General features: G+C 54.6%; 1 protein-coding gene and 1 non-coding gene across 12 annotated transcripts in view; both read right to left on the bottom strand.

Moving 5' to 3' along the window:
- The window catches only part of ARHGEF10 (Rho guanine nucleotide exchange factor 10), a 116,563-nt gene extending 103,553 nt beyond the window's left edge, over positions 1 to 13,010 (bottom strand). For 5 of the 11 annotated variants that reach the window (XM_045451404.1, XM_045451414.1, XM_045451435.1 and 2 more), the window contains exon 1: positions 12,901 to 12,999. The gene's annotated coding sequence lies outside the window, so the exon portion shown is untranslated. Of the gene's footprint in view, positions 1 to 12,900 lie in introns of all 11 variants that reach the window. The other 6 variants (XM_045451395.1, XM_045451450.1, XM_045451469.1 and 3 more) reach the window with 4 other exon arrangements.
- On the bottom strand, positions 8,479 to 8,562 carry TRNAR-UCG. The gene has a single exon. It is a non-coding gene; the product is annotated as a tRNA-Arg (tRNA).

The following is a 13,010-nucleotide window of genomic DNA, read 5'->3' as shown; positions in this document are numbered from 1 at the left end:
CCCTGCCTCCTTCCCTCTCCCAGGACCTCTGCACCCCTGCGTCCTTCCCCCTCCCAGGACTTCTGCACCCCTGCCTCCTTCCGCCCACCCAGAAACTCTGTACCCCGCCTCTTTCCCCCTCCCAGGATCTCTGCACCCCTGCCTCCTTCCCCCTCCCAGGATCTCTGCACCCCTGCCTCCTTCCCCTCCCAGGATCTCTGCACCCCTGCCTCCTTCCCCCACCCAGGACTTCTGCACCCCTGCCTCCCCCCACCCAAGGCCTCTGCCGTGGCTGAGATGAATTCATGTGCATGTCAACCTTCTTGTTTGTTGTTCTCTGAGCCCAGCTCAGGCCCCCAATCTGGAGTCCAGGAGGAAACACCAAACCCCTCCCCTAGAGAGAGAAAGGGGAGGGAAGGAGCCTTGTCCAGCCCCACCCCGGAGGGAGTGCGTGTGGCTCAGGGTGGGTGGGACACATCCAGGAGCCTGTCCAGGCAGGCTCCCTCTGGAAGGGCGCAGGCTGAACGCTGGCTCAGAACAAGGAACACACGTAACCTTGGCTGATGCCCAGGCCATAAGTGCACGTTTGTAGAGCTGGGAAAATACTTCCTTATTTAGGACCTGCTAGTAAGGAACAAACTCCAGAAAGGGGTTTTGTGAGGAGGGAGGAAGAGGTGGGGAAGGGACACAGGAGCTCCTGGTGGGTCACACTGTGGGCAGCTGGAGGCCCAGGTCGAGGGGAACCCCCTACCCCGGGGGTGGGGTCCACACGGGCTCTGACCATGTCAGTGACATGGCTGTGCCCTCCTGTCCTCTGACGGTCAATTTACCAAGAGGAGACTCACCACCCAACCGCACGTCCCCCGGAAAGCTCTGGAGGGCCCGTCTGCACTGAATGCACAGACTCGAGTCATCGGAGTCAGAGCAATCCAGACTTTTCTCTAAACCTCAACTTCACCTGCACAAAATCACAACTGCTTCACATGATCAAGACTTACCGAGGAGTAAGTGAGATCTGTCTTTATCAGGCCAAGTCTTTGAGAAATGCTTTCTTTAAATATCAAGCTCGGAAAACAAAATAGCAGAAAGTTGCTCATGGAAGCGAACGGTCTCTAGAGCCGCCTCCGCTCCCAGAGCCCACACCCTGTGCTCCCACCAGCCCTCCTCCCGGAGCCCACACCCTGTGCCCCATCAGCCCACCAGCGGGGGCGCCGCTCTCTGATTAATTCTGGAGCCGGGCGCCCTCCGCAGCCTCTCCAGGCCTCCCTGTTCTTTCCCACGCCACACTGTGCCCGACCCAAGGACAGGGCAGAGCATCCCAGGAAAGGGTCACCTCACAACGTGACCCAGAGTAAAACCACAAGCCCCTCCACTAAGACCCACGTGCCCAGAAGTCTCATGCATAAAGTGAACTCCAACTGTAAGAATCAGCCTCAGAGACCAGGACACGTGGCCTCAGAACGGGGGTCACCTGGGACCCAGGCCAGAGTCTGAGCCCTGCACCCCCAGCAGGACAACCTCCGTGCCCAGGGTGCAGGGCCTCCAAGGGGTGGGGGCCGCCCAGGAAGGGAGTTACTTACGGGAAGCGTAATCGGATGCTCCCACAGAGAAATGTTATCACATCGGTCAGACCCAGGATAAGTAAGAGCCATCCCCCCCAGGGCACAGCAAGCCTCCTTCCTCACACACGTGGGGAGGGGAGACCGGGAACCTGCTCCGTCCCCCGGGACACGGCCCCCAGGGTGCTGGGGTGCCCACACACCCAACACCAGCGGAGCCACACCGTGGACCCTGGGAAGAGGAAGGAGAGGGTGTCCAGAGGGCGCAATCACTGTGCCCACACAGCAGTCCTGGGCAGGGAGGCAGGAGAGCAGGCTAGGACTCTGCCAGCACGGCTGAGGCAGGGCTGCGAAGAGAGTGCTTCCCGGAGGAAGACAGAGGAGGGCAGCACGAGGGGAGGGAGGCCCCCCACCTGCAGGGGGACCCCCCCCCCCATCCAGGGCAGGGCCTCGTGCTTGGCTCCGAGGGGATCCACGGACGTGTTTGAGTAGGGAACTGATGTGGCCAGAGAGGCCTTTTTAGAAGGTTACTCAGGTATCGGGGTCCACAGGGCACCGGGGAGGAGGGCCAGATGGATGGGGGGTATCTCCAAGACCACGGGGCAGGAGCAGAGGCTCATGACCATGAGACGATGCTAATTAGGCAAGTGAAGACTCCTTAGCCTGCAGCCCTCCAAGATGGCGGGCATTTCTTTTTTTTAATTTTTTTTTAATGTTTACTTATTTTTGAGAGAGAGAGAAAGATTCAGAGCACAAGCAGGGGAGGGACAGAGAGAGAGAGAGAGGGAGACACACAGGGAGGGAGACAGCACAGAGCCCGACGCGGCGCTCGAACTCATGAACCGCAAGATCATGATCTGAACCGAAGTAGGACACCTAACCACTGAGCCAACAAGGCGCCCCCAAAGTGGTGGGCATTTCTCCTTGAACCCCACCAAGTCTTAAAGTACGTGTGACAGGTGGCCAGACAAAATCAAACAGGAAACCCCAGCCTCAAACGGCACATCAGACACGACGGACTTCACATACAGAGCATTCGTTTCCAAAGCAGAATACACGCTCTTCTCAAGTGCATACGGCACATTCTCCAGGACAGATCGCGTGTTAGGTGACAAATCAAATCTCGACAAACTTAACAACACTGAAACCATATCAAACGTCTCTTGTGATCACACTGGAATGAAACTAGAAACCAATCACAGGAAAATGGGGAAAAACACAAATATGTGGAGACTGAACGACATCCTAGTGAACAACCAGTGAGTCAAACAAGAAACCCAAAGGAAATAAAAAAAAAAAATACCTTGTTTCGTTTGAGACAAACGAAAATGGAAACACAACACTCCAAAATCTATGGAATGCGGCAAAGCTACTCTGAGAGAGAAATCTGTAGCCATAAATGTCTATGTTAAGAAACAAGAGGGCTCCTGGGAGCTTGGTCGGTTGGGCGTCCGACCTTGGCTCAGGTCATGATCTCACGGTTCTTGAGTTCGAGCCCTGCATCAGACTCTGTGCTGACAGCTTGGAGCCTGGAGCCTGCTTCGGATTCTGTGTCTCCCTCTCTCTCTCTGCCCCTCCCCTCCTTCTCTCTCTCTTTCTCTCTCTCTCTCTCACTCTCTCTCTCTCTCTCAAAAATAAATAAACATTAAAAAAAAAGAAAACAAAGAAACAAGAATGGGGTGCCTGGGTGGTTCTGTCAGTTAAGCATGAAACTCTTGATTTCAGATCAGGTTGTGAGATTGAGTCCCCTGTCGGGCTCCATGCTGGGCATGAAGCTCGAGTAAGACTCTCTTTTTTTCATTTTTTTTTTTTCTTAATTTGAGAGAGAGAGGGAGCACACACACGAGTGGGGGAGAGGGGCAGATGGGGAAGGAGGGAGGGGGACAGAGAGAGAATCATAACCAGGCTGTCCGCTCGGTGTGGAGACTGATGAGGGGCTCAATCCCACTCTCCCTCTCTTTCCGCCCCTCTCCCACTCATATATGCTGTCTCTCTGTACATAAAAAATAAAAAAGAAACAAGAAAAATCTCAAAGGAACCACCCCCACTCTACATCTCAAGGAAGAAAGTAACAAAGATCAGAATGGAAATAAATCGGACAAAAAGCGATAGAAAAAAATCAATGAAACTACGAGGTTCTGAAAAGATACAACTGACAAACCTCTCACCAGACCTACTGGGGAAAAAAACCAGAGAGGACTCAAATAAAACCACACGTAGCAGACGAGCCATTTCATCAGACACCAAAGAAATACAAAGGATCATAAGAAACTTAGTACGAACAATGTTAAGCCAACAAACCGTACAACCTACAAGGAATGGAAAATTCCTACAACCAACTTACAAAGACTGAATCAGGAAGAAATAGAAAATCTGAACAGACCCGTTGCTAGTAAGGAGACAGAATCAATCACCAAAAACCTCCCAACACACAAATATCCAGGGCCAGACAGCTTCACGGACGAGACCTACCAAACATTAACGTTAGAATTAATACCAATCCTTCCCCATACTCTTCAAGAAAAACAGAGGAATGGGAAACACTTCCAACTGCATTTTAGGAGGCCAGCGTTACCCTGATGCTAAAACAAGACAAAGACAATATAATTAAGGAAAATTACAGTCCCGATGAACAAAGACGTAAAAATCCTCAGTGACACAGTGGCGAACCATAACGAACGCCGCGCTGAAAGGACCGACCGCCGTGACCAAGTGCAGTTCACCCCAGGAATGCCAGGCTCGACATCGACAAGTCAACAGGGTTATCACCAGCAGTGCGGAAAAACCATTTGACAAAATTCGACATCTGTGTATGACTTAAAAAAAAAAAAACCTCAACAAGTGGGTATAGAGACAACGTACTTCGACCTAATAGAGGCCCCATGTGGCAAGCCCACAGCTGACATCACACTCAGTGAGGAAAGCAGAAAGGGTCTCCTCTAAGATCAGGAAGAAGACAGGGATGTCCTCTGTCACCACCTTTCTTCATCATGGTGCTGCAAATCCCAGCCTCAGCAATTAGGCAAGAAAAGAGACAAAAGGCATCCATGCTGGGAAGGCAGAGGTAAAGGTGATACTCTCCGCAGACAACATGACACTGTCCATAGAAAACCCCAGAGACTGCACCAAAAGACTGTTAGAAACAAATTCAGCAAAGCTGAAGGACACAAAATCAAAGCACGCACAAATCGGCCGTACTTCTGCACAAAGTAACAAGTGACCAGAAAAATTAAGAAAATGGGTGCCCGGGTGGCTCGGTCAGTTAAGTGTCTGACTTCAGCTCGGGTCAGGATCTCACGGTTCGTGGGTTCGAGCCCCACATCGGGCTCTGTGCGGACAGCTCGGAGCCCAGAACCTGCTTCGGATTCTGTGTCTCCCTCTCTCTCTGCCCCTCCCTCACTTGCACTTGGTCTCTCTCTCTCTCAAAAATAAATAAACATTTAAAAAAAGTGAGGGAGAGGGGTGCCTGGGTGGCTCAGTTGGTTGAGCATCCAATTTCAGCTCAGGTCATATCTCCTGGTTCGTGGGTTCGAGCCCCGCGTCGGGCTCTGTGCCGACAACTCGGAGCCTGGAGCCTGCTTCGGATTCTGTGTCTCCCTCTCCCTCTGCCCCTCCCCCGCTCGTACCTTCTTTCTTAAAAATAAATAAATATACATTTTTTAAAAACCGGGCAGAGGATCTGAAAAGATATCTTTCCAAAGAAAACACACAGGTGGCGCAAAGCACATGGAAAGGTGCTCTCACCATCAGGGACCATCAGGGAAATGCAAACCAAAAGCACATTGAGAGATCGCCTCCCGCCTGTCAGGAGGGCGAAAATCGAAAAGACGAAAGGTAAGGAGTGCTGACAAGGACGTGGAGAAAGGAGCCCTGGAGAAGGCACGCAGGTTCCTCGAAACATTAACCCTAGAACTCGCCCACGGTTCGGCAATCCCACTTCTGGACAGTCATCCTAAGACGCGTGTAAGCCACCGAAGTGTCCACGGAAGGAAGAACGGGAAGAAACTACGGTGTGATACACACGCCATGCGGACTACTACCCTGCCGTGGGGACAGAGGTTCTGCTCTCCACAGGGACACGGGCCGGCTGGCCGCGTCACATTGGCTGAAACAAACGGAGAGAGACAAGTATCAAGTGACCTCGTCTTACGTGGACTGAAAACGAGCTCAGAAGTACAAAGAACGGATTGGTGGTTGCCGGACGCAGGGGTGGGGGTGGGAGAAGTGAGGGGAGGGTGTGAGAGATCCAAGATCCCACCGACAAGATCAGTCGGTCCTGAACGTGCCACAGGCAGGGACACTAGCGCTAAGAGCACACTATGGCACGCGGGTCCCCCGCTGTCCGAAAGGACAGTGTTCCGACGAAATCCCTCAGAGCAGAGATAGAAGGAATTATCATTCATTTCTATGGGAAAATCTGTGACCGTGAACAGACCCCAAAAATTATTCTCTCAGGCTTTTCTTGGGCCACAGGGACACATGCCGCTGACAGACACCCGAAATAAATGGAGAAGGCACAGACGGGGACAGGCGGCTGCACGCGGAGCGTCCCTCAGACAGAGCCGGGCTGTGCCCCTCTGGCTGGAGGACACACGTCTGTTTTCACGGATCGACTGTTTTCACAGAAGCAAAATCCTCCTCGGGCTCTTTGGGCGAGGGAAACCAGGTCCTAACGTGGGTCTTTCCAAGGAGCCAAGTGGCTTAGAGTGACCTTTCAGAAAGCGGGAGACGCTCGTATCTGAAAGTTGCTAAGGGGGTATGCAAAATGTTCTCCCAGAGACATCGCCGGCCCCAGCGGGAGGCACCTTGCTCAGCGTATCGAATTGTGAGCACTCCCACCCCCAGAAACCTCCTTCTTGCCCTCGCTCGGGACAGAACTTCAACCTCTGGGAGTTACCCCGATCCCCCTTTCTCCTGTTCCCAGCACATAACCCATTGGGAATCGGGCCACTTCCGTCTTGAAATCATTACCGGAATACGACCAACCACTCCCTCCAAGGCCACCTGTCTGGACCACACTGACTCCTGTCTCTTGCCTGAGTTACTGGAAAAGCCTCACGAGTGATCTCCCTTCCCCTTCCTCAACCTTCTGTAAACTGTTTTCAAGACTGCAGCCAGGATGGCCCAGTTAAACAGGGGTCACGTGTGGTCACAGCCCTGCCATGGCTTTCTGTCACCCTCTGTCACTTCCCTGAGGCCAAGTCCTACCTCTGTCTTCCGCAGCCACGGGCCGTCTTGCTGTTCCTGGACATGCCTGGTACGCTCCTGCCTCAGGACCTTTGCACGTGCGATTCCTTCTGCTTGCAAAGGTCTCGTTGCCTTATCACTCACCTTCTTTAGATCTTTACTCAAGTATCGCCCTCCTAGCGGTCCTACCTGCTCCGTGTGAACAGCATCACCCTCTCCTCACCTTCACACCCCCAGCCCTGCCTCCACCTTTACTCTTCCAGAGCATTTATCGTAGTCTCTAGTCCATTTCAGCAGGCCTATCATGTCGGCTTAGTAGTTGAACCCATTTGATTCCTGGTGCGAAGCCTGGGGAGAAAAGGTGCCTGGGGCCCTTCCGCAGCCCAGAGCCGGGGAGCAGGCTGGCCGGCCAACTGCGCCCCCGAGCACCATCAGGAGAATGGGCCTTACTACAAACACACCTGCGTGTGAAGCCACAGCCGCCTCGGTTACAGGTGAGCACGTGCACGTCCCGTCCCAGCCCGAACGCTGAGCAGGGACCCGTCCCGGGGTGCACATCTCCCTCTGGCCAGGTCCTGCCTAACAGGGCCATCTCCTCACTGCCGCGAACACCTGTGCCTGGTTCCCGCACACCCCTGCGGCCGGGCAGAATGGGACACCTGTCACTCCCTCCTGGTAAGTCGCACAGTGCTCAGGAGGGACAGCAGACCGCCTGGGCTCTGCCTCACTCTCACACATCAGGCCCGGACCGAGGCCCTCACGGAGGCCGCTGGCCCCTGCAGTCCTGGGAACCTGGCGGCGGGAGCGGGATCTCAGCTGCAAATGACAAGTGACCCCCTCCCTGCAGCACAGTAGTGGTGGACAGGACGCCCCGGCGTGGCCCCGTCAGAAACGCTTGTGCCACCAGACTCCCCGACACGCCCACGACATTCCCGCAGCTCCCGGGAGGCAGGTGGCACGCGGGGCACGAGTAAGCCCACCCCCCCCACCGCCCCGCCCCGCTGAGTCAGGGCTCCAGAGCGGTCTTATCACTGCTGCAGCACAGGGCCGGGGAGGGGGACGGACCCAGTCCCTCGTCCTTGGGACGAGCCGAGCGATGGCCCACAGCCTCCCGGCCGCCCGATCCACCCGGCCCGCAGGCCCAGACCTGCTGGCACAAGTGCCGAAAAGACACACGGGAGTCTTTCCGCTGGAGCTCAGCGCCAGCCTCGGGAGCGCGATCCTCCTGCTCTCCGGGACTCCCCGGGCTGTGTCTACACCGGCCCGTGCAGGCCTCCCATCCAGACGGCTCAGCAAATGCCCTCGGGGTTCAAGTCACTTCCCAGCCGCTGTTAAAAAGGCAGAGCAGCCAACAACCACGGCTGTGCTGGAAACTCGACGACAGCCCTCCTGAACACAGCCCTTCCAAGCCCTGGCTTCAAACTTCGCCCGCTGGCCACGGAAGACCACGTCAGCATCAACACCTCTTCCAACGCACTCGCCTCCCGGTCCTTAAAGCCAGGAACCAAGCGCAAGTCACTGCTCTCTTCTTCGCTCAGAGAAATGAGAACAACAGAATGAAACCCTCAGTGTGCCCAGCACGCGTGTGTCAAGATGTAATGCCCGGGCCTTTCTCACGCGGGCAGCGTTTCTTACTTCAACGTTTATTTATTTTTGAGAGAGAGACAGACAGAGCACAAGAGGGGGAGGGACAGAGAGAGAGAGGGAGACCCAGAATCCGAAGCAGGCTCCGGGCTCTGAGCTGTCAGCACAGAGCCCGACGTGGGGCTCGAACCCATGACCCTGAGATCAGGACCTGAGCCGAAGTCAGATGCTTAACCGACTGAGCCACCCAGGCACCCTAATGTTTTTGTTTTTATTTATTTTTGAGACAGAGACAGAGAGTGAGTGGGTAGGGGGCAGAGAAAGAGGGAGACACAGAATCCGAAGCAGGCTCCAGGCTCCGAGCTGTCAGCACAGAGCCTGACGCGGGGCTCGAACTCATGAACCGTGAAATCACATCCTGAGCCGAAGTTGGGGGCTTAACAGACTGAGTCACCCAGGCGCCCCGTCCCATGGGCAGCTGTTAATGACCCACACTAACAAGAGAAGCCAGAAGTTCAGAGGTCACGTATATATCTGACATCGTGGTTTTCCTTGTAACATCCGTATCTCAGAGTAAATGTCTACGTTGCCTTCTTCAAATAGTAACGGTGATCATGGCACTGTCACGTAAGGGTCTGGAGCTCCACAGCCAAACCATGTGGCAGTGGCCCGGATAAGAATGAAGACACACCCTCAGCCCACAAAGCGAAGCCCACATCCTCGGGGACCCCGACACGCCTCACGCTGGAAGATCCCTTGCTACGCGTGTCCGTGCACAGAATACCCAGGCACCCTCCCCCATTCCTTCTGCTTTCTTCATGAATTCTCCAGTTTGGGACGTGTGAGTGGTCACTGGGTCAAGCTTCCGGAGTCTAGGATGGGCCAGCAGGTAAGCAGACCCCTCGGAGCCCCCGCGGAGAGCTAAGAGCCGCCCGATTCCCTCCAGACATGCAATGCGCCACCGCCCCCCCCCCCGGCTCCTACACAACGTACCCCCCTTCTCCGTGTCTCCCTGTCACAGAGGCCACCCCACACAGTTTTAGCTGAGGCTGTGTTTTACTGTAACCAATTTCTGATACTGGAAGGCGGTTCATGGGAGGGAAAAACACGAACACTACAAAAGATTCAATATTTCAATCTTTTTCACGTGAAAATATGAAATAAAAACACACAGCCCCTCCCACCAGCAGGCATGGATCACTTCAGTGACTCAAAGAAAAGCAGGGGGAGAAAGAGTACCAGTTGTCCTGACAACCATTCCTTTCCATGATCGGAGCTTTGAAGATTCACGAACAGGCAGTGAGAAGAGTGAGGTGTGTGTGTCAGGGAGGCTGGGGGCGGAGAAGGTCCCGGGTCTGTCACCTGCTGTCAGCCAGGGCCGTCCCTGTCACAGGCGAGGCCCCGCCACAGCCTCCCACAGATGCACTCAGCTCTCATCTGGGACCCCGGGTCAGACGCACCCAGACCTGGAGCTCCCATGCCTACCGCACAGCTCCAGGATCTCCCCTGTCCTTCCAAAATTACACTTGCAGGAGGCTTGGGTGAGAAAGGTATGATCCCACCTAATCGAAGTTTCACACCTACTCTCCCTTTCCGTCTTCTTTCTCTCCACTCCCCTTCTACCCGTGCGGACTAGGAGTCACGTATCAGCTGAACACCAACACGTTCTGAGACCTTTCTACCACACCCTGTGCAATACAGCAACATCCTACAACTCGGGTTTTTAAACTATTACTTACGGAACAACACAGCCAAAATCACCCCATTTTCATTTCACTCTGCAGACCATTTTCTGTGTAAAAAGGCTTTCCATAGAAGCTGTGTTCCTGCAACTTTGTAAGTGAGTAGACTTGAAACTCTGTGGCATGACCTGACTCACCCCGGGTCAGGTGAGCACTTCCAGACCTCAACCCAGGGCTCCTGACATCAAGCCCCTTGCTGCAACCGGCCTGCCTCTATCCAGAATTCCCAAACACTTTCCTCTTACCTTCACTGCAAAGAAACTGCATAGAAAACACAGCGGATCAAAATATTGAGATGATAAATTTAGTAAAAGTAGAAAGGTAAAAGGTAAAAAGTGGGGCGCCTGGGTGGCTCAGTCGCTTAAGCGTCCAACTTTAGCTCAGGTCATGATCTCACAGTTTGTGACTTTGAGCCCCGCATCGGGCTCTGTGCTGACAGCTCAGAGCCTGGAGCCTGCTTCAGATTCTGTCTCCTTCTCTCTCTGCCCTTTCCCAGCTCGCTCGCGCGCTCTCTCTCTCTCAAGAATAACCATTAAAAAAAAAACAAACAAAAAAAAAACATTTTTAAAGGTAAAAATCTATTTTAAATAACTCCCAATTTCCCTCTTCCCTAATTGTAACCCCTGGTGGAAGGTTAATCAGTTATGACACAGCACCTTAGACAAATGACAAGGAACCAGGAAATTCTGTATCTGACTACAAACGGACCCCCGTCCCTAACCGTTAGCCACTCAGGCCAATCAAATAAACACTGTTAGTTGTGGAGCAAATTATATTTCAAAAATACAGGGGCGCCTGGGTGGCTCAGTCGGTTAGGCGTCCGACTTCGGCTCGGGTCATGATCTCGCGGTCCGTGGGTTCGTGCCCCGCGTCGGGCTCTGTGCTGACAACTCAGAGCCTGGAGCCTGTTTCAGATTCTGTGTCTCCCTCTTTCTCTGACCCTCCCCTGTTCATGCTCTCTCTCTGTCTCAAAAATAAATGTTAAAAAAAAAAAAAAAAAAAATATATATATATATATATATATATATACAAACACCAAATCTTATCTTTCCTTTCTAATAAAAGTTATTTCCTACGAAACAGATATGCGAAATAGATTTAGTAAACAGTAAGTGAACAGTGAAAACCTCACCCCTGCAATGTTCCACCTGGCGGGGCACTCAGGCACGCCTGCACCGAATCCGCAATACTGACAGCTTCTTAGGTTGTACTTTGCGGCTCAACCAGAGAGGAGAGAACAGCCCGCGAGGTTTGGAGTTAATGAGAAGTTTCACCTCTAGCAAAAGTGAGTCACTGACATGAATACTGCATTGCGCCAATCTGCTGCTTTCTCTGAACACGGATGCATCGTTTACCCAGATGTTGATGCTCAAAACTGAGGGTCTCACAGAGGCGAAGTGTCGCCAGCTGGGGGTGAGTAGGTGCCTCCTGAGTATGGCCTGCACCCCTGCTTCAGTTTCTGGAGCTGTGATACTCTGAGAGAACGGGGACACACACTTGCTTCCAAGATGTAATTACGTTTATCCTAAAGCAGACCAATGACTTTGTCTTTACAGGAAAAGGGAAATTACTGTTCCAGATAAACACCTCAGTTCCTCCCGTGACTGGAGTGGGGTCTGGTTGACTCCAGCCTCCAGGCCCCTGCCTGGAGGACCCTCCCACACAATCCTGACAGCCCATTACCACTATCCCGTGGGGGAGGACCCCAGGCACCCTGCCGAAGTTGGGGGGCTGCTCGTGGGCTTGCTCCCTCCACATGTGTGCGCGGGGGTAACAGGAGAAATTCCACCCAACTTGGCGGCCACTCGTGGTCTGTTACCTGTACCCAGGAGTGTCTGTACCCAGACTGTCTGTACCCAGGAGTGACAGGGAGCTGGGGGCTGCTCATGGACCCCCTTACACATGAGCTGTATTGTCTGTGCCAGGGGACACCCCACTGGGTGGGGTGCTGCTCACGGTTCATCACCTGCACTGTGGGTGCTCAAGGGTGCAGGGGACACCCCTCTGAAGTTGGGGGGGTTGCCTATGAACCACTCCTTGATGTCTGTGCTCAGAGGAGACAGGACACTCGTCTGAAGTTGGGTGGCTGCTCATGGGCCTGTTACCTGCATTGTGTGCTGGGCTGAGGGCACAGGGGCACCCCACTAAAGTTGGGAGGCTGCGTTCAGTCCTTTATGTCCACTGTCTGTGCCCAGGGGGAAGAGCATACCCCCAAGTTGTTCAGAGTGAGGGCGGGGGCGGGGGCGGGGGAGGGTGGGGGGGAAGGGGTGCTCATGGGCTGGTTAGCTCCACAGTGGTGCTCGGGGTGCCAGGAACCAACCCGCAGAAGCTGGGTGCTGCCCGTGGTCCATTACTTGCACTGTGTGCTGGGGTGAGGGCACAGCGCGCACCCCACTGAAGCTGGGGGCTGCGTGCGGTCCGTTACCTGCACTGTTCCTGGGGAACAAGGCCCCCACCACCAGGGGTCTGCGCCTCCCGTAAAACTCAGGGTGGGCGGGCAGCCCAGAGTTCACGGATCTGTGGGATTTAGCGAGTTTAGGGGGCACTGGACGGAAGAGAGTCTTTCAAAGGAAAAAGCAAACTCGTCCGAGACCCGCGATTAACTCGCTGGACGCGCCCTTCAAGGACCCCCGCCTTCCATTCCTGGGCCCTCGCCCTCCCCACCGGAACCCCCGCCTCTCCCCGCAGGACCCCCAGACCCCTTGCGACCGTCAGTCATCCCTGCCCCCCCCAACACAGACCCCCGGACCCTGCCCCTGGGCCTGCACCGTCCCCCAGGGATCCTCACGTCCCGGCCCGAACTCACCCCCCCCCCCCCCAAGGACTCTGGCCCTCTAGCTTGCACTCACCCAGGCGGGACCACCGCCAGCCGGCCCTCCGAGCGCCCCTCACCCTGCCCCGCTGCTGCCGCCCTGGGATGCGCCCCGGCCCCGCCCACAGGGAGGCAGCTCCACCCCCA

The sequence above is a fragment of the Leopardus geoffroyi genome, chromosome B1 (genome assembly GCF_018350155.1).
Source record: "Leopardus geoffroyi isolate Oge1 chromosome B1, O.geoffroyi_Oge1_pat1.0, whole genome shotgun sequence".
Classification (NCBI taxonomy): Eukaryota; Metazoa; Chordata; class Mammalia; order Carnivora; family Felidae; genus Leopardus; species Leopardus geoffroyi.
This window is presented reverse-complemented; position numbering and strand designations above follow the sequence as displayed.